General features: G+C 43.4%; 1 pseudogene; it reads right to left on the bottom strand.

Moving 5' to 3' along the window:
* Window positions 1–237: 237 nt before the first annotated feature.
* Window positions 238–731, bottom strand: LOC109389215 (prothymosin alpha-like; annotated as a pseudogene).
* Window positions 732–7,708: the final 6,977 nt, after the last annotated feature.

Here is a 7,708-nt window from a genome sequence, read left to right as displayed (position 1 = left end):
TTATAATGAATATGGACACACCACAAGTAAAGTCAGAAGTAACACAGAGAACGCTCCAAAGGCTGGTTTGGTCATCACCAGATCATTAAAAATGTCTGACCCTTACCAATATGTACAAAAATATTAATATAAAATATAAATAAAAAATACAAACAAATTTTCCTTTTTAAAGTACTTAAAAAAAAAAAAAGCAGGGCCTTGCGAGTTCTGGTTCTTCTTTCCTCCCCTGATGCAAATTCATGTTGTGGTTTGGGTTGGGTGGTGAAGAGCAGGTGTCATCATCGGTGGGTGGCACTGCCCATGGCGGGCGGGCGGGACTCTACTCCAAGGTAGATTCAAGGAGGTGAATAGGTCACGGCGGCCTTTTTTTTTTTTGAAGTTTAACTTTTCCTTTTTTGCTTTCCAGTCATCTTCACCAGTCTTCTGCTTCTTGGGGTCAACACTGTCATCCTCATCATCCTCAGCTGCCCGCCTGCCCGAAGCTGCCTCAGCCTCCTCATCTTCATCCTCTTGCTCGCCATCACCTTCCTCCTCCTCCTCCTCTCCCTCCTTCTTCCTCTTCTTCATCTACCTCATTGTCAACCTCCGGCTCCCCATTTTCCTCATTAGCGTTCCCATTAGCAGGTGCGTCTCTTCCATTCTCTGCCTCCTCCACAACTTCCTTCTGCTCCCTTAAGTCCTTGGTGGTGATCTCGGAGCTGGTGTCCACGGCCACGTCTGACATGGTGGGGCAGGTCGGTGATCCTAAACAGTGGATTAAAAAGAAAGCGCGAGTTCAAGGACTCTAGCGAAAAAGCTGCCGAAGTCCGCGGAGGGCGGGAAGACGCACACGGCAGAGGTGGCTGCCGAGAGTGGGGAGCCAGACGCGGAAACAATGCAAAGATGGCTTTTCAGAGCAGCCGTGGGGCTCTAGTCCAGAATTTTTAAAGCACTTTTAAAACTACAGAATCCTTCCCCCCAGCAAAAAAATAAAAATAAATAAAAATTCATAAATATGAGAAAAGCAGACCTGGGAAAAAGATGTGGGGTGAGCCAGACAATACGAAGTAATCCTAATAGTGTCTTCAGAGTTTGTTGACCATGCAACCTGGGAGTACAAAGTTGTTAATAATGTTCCTCAAATGTCTATTTATTTTTAAATTATGTACATGTGTGTCTGTGCTATTCTATTTTATGTATATTTAAATCTATCCCCTCATAGAAAAAGTGAAAGAATGAATTAAAATATATACATACGAATTCTAGTATTTTTTTTCTTTCCCCAGTTGCCTTGTGTTAGGAATAGATTTAAAGCACTCATTTTGGAGAACTGTGAATCAGTCACTCTACAAGCTGAGAAATTTAGGAGCCCTGAGGTCAGATGTTCAGTTTTAGTTTATTTTTTGTTCTGAGCTGCAGCCCTGTCTTATAATATTATTACTTTGTTCAATTTTTTTTTGTGATAAAATATACATAACATAAAACTTACCATTGTTAAGTGGACAGTTCAGTGGCATTAAGTACATTCACAGTGTTGTGCAACCATCACCACCATCCATCTCTAGAACTTTTTCATTTCCCCATACTGAAACTTTGTACTCATTAAACAATAACTCCCACTCCCCCAGGCTCTGATAACCACCATTCTACTTTCTGCCTCTGCAATTTGACTACTCTAGGTCAGCAATTATTTGTAAGCTCAGGTGGCCATTTGGCGCAAGGGATTCAGGGGTGAGCAAACCAAGTTCCCACTCTCTAACCACCAGGAAAGTCTGATCTAATTAACTTAAACTAGCTTAACCCAACACTGCTTTAGGTTAGTATCTTTGGAGAGGCAAGAGGGTGGACTATATGCAAACTTGTGGCCAACAGTGGTAGTCAGAGTAGATGAGATAAGAGGTGTGGGAGAGTGAGGCTGGAACTGAGGTAGATGTGACAGATGATTACCGGATAAAAGAGAAATACCTTCCAACAGAATTCCTTAAAAAATTTGGAGAAAGGTGAGACTTCCTGTGTTATGTAGCTTGAGGCTGTATTTATTTTAATTGAATACTACAGGGAAAGGTGATCCCAAACAGCTGGTATTGTCATTATCAGTAAACTTCTGATGACTCAGCCTTCAGGGCTTAGGAGGAACAGGTTCCAGGTGTGGAGAGAACAGGAGAGGGACAGGGGCTGCACTCCCAGGGTAAAGCTTTGCTGTGTGGTTAAAAGCCTGGCCACATCTACTGGTTCCATGTTCTGCCCGTCTTTACCTTAGGATAAAATTATTCATTTCCAATTACAGGGCTGGTCAAAAATCAATACAAAGGTGGGAGAGAACAGATCATTTTTCTTACGGAAGTAACTGTTTTCATTAATTTTTCATTAGTGCTGACTTTGTTTTGCTATCTATCATTGGTGGAGCTGTAGCCTGCATTTCAGTGCATGAGTGTGCTTCTTGGATTCAGGAGATGCTGATTGATAAAGCCAGCAGGTTACTACTACTGCCCAGGACTACTGCCTGTGGAACCGGTTTAGGTGACTGTTTTAAGATCGTTTTAAAAACATGCTTAAAAACATCTTGTTTTCACTCACCGAAACACAGTCTTAATTCTATTGTGAAAATTCTATTTATAGAGTAAATGCATTTTGAGCTTCTGTCATATTTATTTTCAGTAGATAAGTCAGTTTCTCCATGGGCACTTTTGGTGTGGATTGACATGATAGATACATTTGGCTGGTGTACTTGTCTGACGGTTGCCAGATGTACGCCTTTGGGACCTGTGGTCATGAAACGGGAGCAGGGGGAGCAGTTTCTTGTGTCTTTGCGTATGTGCTTCCCTGTGCTTTTAGTGCAGTTATTTTATTTTTAAATTCATCTCCTCTGTTCCCTAACCTCAGCCTGCCCCATCCTCTCAGAAGCTTAAACGTCTTCTCTATGAAGCCTTCTGAACTCCACCCCCTAGCAGAATTGCTTGATGGGTAAACTTATCCCCGCTCCTATGAGGCTCTTCACACCATAGTCTGTTGTCTCTTTCCGTGGCTCTTCCCTAACCAACCTTCAGTTATCTGAGGACAGGGGCAGTGCCTCTTTATTTTTTTATTTTTAGCACCTAACAGCTCCTGGCCAATGGTAGGTGATTAATAAATATTTATTAAATAGAAAAAAAAATGACTGGAAGTTATTCCTGGCTTTTTGTAAGCAAGAGCCCTCAATAGCAGTGGGAGGTGAAGCAAGCCTGACCCTACCTCAATTGATGTAAAAGAGCTAAGTGCTAATCCTAGCTCTGTGGCTAATTAGCTGTGTAACCATGAATAGGTCACCAACACCAGGTCCTTATCTATAAAGGGGGGGGATTCTCTCCCAGCTCTAACATCCTTAACCCCAAGAACCTCTCTGCTCTTGGAAAAGAGCTCTCCCCTGGTCTTACTCCTCCAGCTTTATGTCACATGAGCCTCCTGATGCGGACTTGCTGAGCTGGCCTCTGCCCAGGTCACTCTCCCTCCTTCTCAGATCTCCAGACAAGCCTCATGGAGCTCAGCCCATCTCTGGTTGTTAATGCAGCCTCTCAGCCAACTCCTCGGCCTTGCTTCATCAATGATCTCTGGGCCCTTTTATATTTTCCAAAATCTATTTAGATATGACTGTATTTGGGACAACCACGCTCAGAAAACATTTTCATTACTCCAGAAAGTTCCCTTGAGCCCCTTTCTAGCCACTAGCCCCTCCCTCCCTCTCACCTCCATCCAATTGGGAACCACTATTCTGACTTCCATCACCAGTGACTAGTTTTGCCAGTTCTAGAACTTCATAAATTAGTTGCTCAATTTTTCGTTCAATGTAATCTTATTGAAATTCATTCATGTTGTTGCAGGTGTCAGTAGTTCATTCTTTTTAATCAGCAAGTAGTATTTTGTTGTTTGAATAAACTACAATTTATTTACAGAGTTTCTTGTTGGAGGACATTTGGATTGTTTCTGTTTTTGGCCTTTTTGTGTTTTTAACTTCTTCTACATCTGGCCATTTCCCCTTTATTTCTATAATAAAATCATTAAAAAAGTTCACCCCACTTATTAACTATGTGACCTTGAGGGGACGTAGGCTCTCTGAGCTACAGTTTCCTTACCTGTAAAATGGAATAATAATAGTATCTTTGCATATAATTGTTTGGGGGTATTGTTTGGGGTAATAGTACCTTTTTTTATAAGATTGTTTTGGGTATTTTTTCCCTTTCAAGGGTAGAAATTTTATTTTTGATAAACTTCATATTGCCATGTTTTCAAAGAGAGTCACATAAGAAAACCAAAAAAATGTTATCCTCCCCTCATTCTAGTAATAAATAAGACGGGCATAAACTTTCTTTTTAAATTGTGACACTTGGAAGGTGTGCACCAGCATCCAAAATGAAGAAAAAAGGGGGGAAAAATCATTTACTATATATTTCAGATTACTTTGGTTGGGATTCTCCCCATTTTATTTCTTCTTTCAATTCATATTATCAAAACAGTAAAAACCGGGGGGAAATATATATATATATTTCATATATTTATATGAATATATACCCAAGTTATAATTATTAGGTTCATATGTTGAAGCACTGAAGATATTACCTGGAATGTAGAAAAGACAACATAAATGTTCACTGTTATGTACATTATTATTGAACTATTGTGAGGATTAAATGAGTCACATCCAATTCATAGCAACACATCTTTGATGCAAAGGTCATTATACAAGAAGCATGGATTTTGAATCTCATTCTTATCACTTACATACCTTTTTATAAACATCAGGTAAGCTCACTTGTAAGTCTGGTATTAATTTTTTTTTCCCCTGCAAGAATAAGAGATGATATGAACAGATATGGTCCTCAAATATTTAAACTGAAAATTTTTATGACCTTAACTTTCTGAGCCTGTACCCTCTACAAAGACATTGTTAGGAATTGCTGGGGTAAAAAAAATATTTCTAATAATTCTTGGTCTACAGAATGTAGAAAATAAAAACTATATCAAATGACTCATGTTCAGGCATGCCCTTTGAACAAAAGAAAAAGTTTTCTTTAAAAAAAAAAAGGATCTGCGTGTTTCACTCTGCTGTTTCCTTCTGGCTACTGCTTGGCCCTCTTTTCCTCTACAACGTCTTAAACGAATAGTCTGCTATCACTGTCTTGACGTCCTCGCCCCTGACTTCCTCTCAACCTGCTGCGTCTGCCTCTGGTCTCAGTACTTCCCAACTGCCTTGTCCAGGGGCGGCAATGGCCTTGTATTTGCCATACCTGGCGGTTTCAGTCCTATTCTTATTTGACCTCTCTTGGACATTGGATACTCTCATTCTCTCTTTGAAATTCTCCCTCCACCTGAATTTCCCACCCCATGTCACCCTGGTTTTTCTCCTCCTCTGGGCCCTTCCTTCTGGGTCTCCACCCATCTCTAAGAGTCGGTGGTCTCTCCAGGGGAGGACCACGCCTTCCTGTCCACGCTCCCTGGCTCTATGTGCAATCTCTTGTCAGTCACCACTCCAAAGCCACATGTTTATTAAGCTCAGCTCCTCTCCACAGTGCCCAGTCTGACTGCCCCCATCTCTGGACATCTCATTGCCCACAGGCACCTCCCCTGCCACATGCTCAAAACTAAACCCTGTTGAGAGACCCCTTTACCTGCCCTGCCAATGCAGGCTTCTTCCTGGCCTCTATTCCTTCTTTCTCTGATGGGCTCCCCAACCATCTGGGAGCCTGAGGTGGAGACTTTGGAATCATTCTTGATTTTCTTTTCTCTCCTTCACCAGCCACATCTATTTGCTCATCACATTCTGTTGTTTCTACCTTGGAAATACCTCATGAATTTACCCCCTCTCCAGCCTCCCAATTGCTTTCATTTATCATAGCTCCATGAGACAGCTGGAATAATCTCCTGATTTATCTCTTCAGTCTCTGTCTGCTCTACTTCCTACTCCATTCTGCCACAAAAATAGTGCATCTTAAAAACAAACCTAGTTATATCACTCCTCTGCTTAAACATGTCAATGATTCCTTGTTGCCTGTGGCTGGTTCCTACATTGGGCCCACCTGGCCTCAGGGTCAACCTGGAGGAAGAATTCTGGGGCCACCCCAGGGAATCTGAGACAGGCAGTGGGGCCTGGATATCTGCAGTAAAAACAGCTCCCTTCCTAACTTCCCCAGGTGGGCCTCCAGCTCTCTTCCCTGCCCTGTGTCTACCCCACCGGGAACTAGCTATTTTTTTTTTTTAAGATTTTTATTGGGGAATTGGGATGCAAACAGTGCTGGGGAATTGGGGGGAACAGACAAGTTTCTGTCGTTTTGTTCTTCAGTCTAGTTGTGGAGGACGTCGCTTCACTGGCCCAAGTTGGCACCATCATTGCGCTCTTTCCGGGTGAGGCACATCAGTCGCCGGCTTCTAGACGGCCGCTCACTGTGGCTGCTGGCTGCTCACGCTGACTGCTGGCTACACATGGTAGCCCATGGCAACCCACTGCCACAGGGGCTGCAGCCTATGCCATCGCCAGCGACTCACGGCATCCCAGCTCCAGGTTGAGCTGTTGTTCACCATCTTAGCTGTAGAGGGCAGTGTCACTGGCCCTCATATGTGGGATCTGAACCGGGGCCCTCTGGCGTCCCAAGCCAGCTCTTAACCATCGCGCCACTCGGCAGGCCCGGAACTAGCTATTCTTAATATACTGGCATCGTGCTTGTTCAAGCCTCTGTGCTTTGCAGCCCCTGTGCTTTGCCCAGGGTATTGTCTCTACCTGCTTCCTACTCCCTTTCCTTTGTCTTCCTGGTGGGGTCATCCTACAAGATGCCACTTTTATCCCCAGCTCTGTGAAGCCTTCTTCTTCTTCTTCCCTAGGATGAATTAGCTGTTCCTTCCTCTGTGTTCCCAGGGCAGTCTGCACATACCCCCATCAGGGTCATTTATCAACTCTGCCGACATATTACAAGGCCAGCCGCCTCCCCTTGCTGGGAGCGTCTTCCTCAAAGGCAGGACACCGTTGCCTCTTGCCTGCATCCTTGGTATCCAGCACAGTGCTTGGCACAACAGCCTCGCTCATTGCTTGGCCACCGAGTCACTAAATAAACCTCGCTTTTTCCTTCTCTTCTTATTTTAAGCACTGCTTGTCAGGTGTCACCATCAACAGTGCTGATAGTTAAAAGCTGGGTGTGGTTTTGTAAATGTTCCTTTGGTTAGGGCTTCCAGTTTCTTGAGTTAGTTTTGCTACATTTTGTTTCACTTATTTCTTCTGTTTCAGTAGAAGACAATTAAGGAGAGGTTGAGGAAGGCCAACAGGAAAGAGAATTTCAAGCCTCCCATGTGAGTCTTTTCTCAACTCTGATGCATAGCAAGGCTTTTTTATTTGGGTATAAGCGACTCCCCTATTTCACTGTGAAGAACTTCCAAGCTCACAAGCCCCACTGAGGAGCTTTCTTGGTTCCTGGGAAGTAATGTTCATTTCTTCACCAGCAGGGTGCTGCCTTCTGGCCTAACTTTTGTAGCCATCATGGGGAAGGTAGCAGCAGTAAGGTCCAAGTCCTGCTGAGGGTGACATCTGGAAAAAATGGGTAGTCTGGAAATACAAATGTGGGGTCAAGGACCCATTTGGAGGGTGCAGTGGGACATTCCAGGAGTGAATTTTTCTTATTGGTGGTCTAGGTCCTTTAAGTTAGTAGTCAGCCTTGGTTTCATTTTCTTATTCACGAGAAAGCAGGAAGATCCCAAGGAAAAGTAAGAA

This window comes from Hipposideros armiger, unplaced genomic scaffold (assembly GCF_001890085.2).
Source record: "Hipposideros armiger isolate ML-2016 unplaced genomic scaffold, ASM189008v1 scaffold_225, whole genome shotgun sequence".
NCBI lineage: Eukaryota > Metazoa > Chordata > Mammalia > Chiroptera > Hipposideridae > Hipposideros > Hipposideros armiger.
Note: the sequence above shows the minus strand (reverse complement) of the source record. Positions and strands in the feature narration are given on the sequence as shown.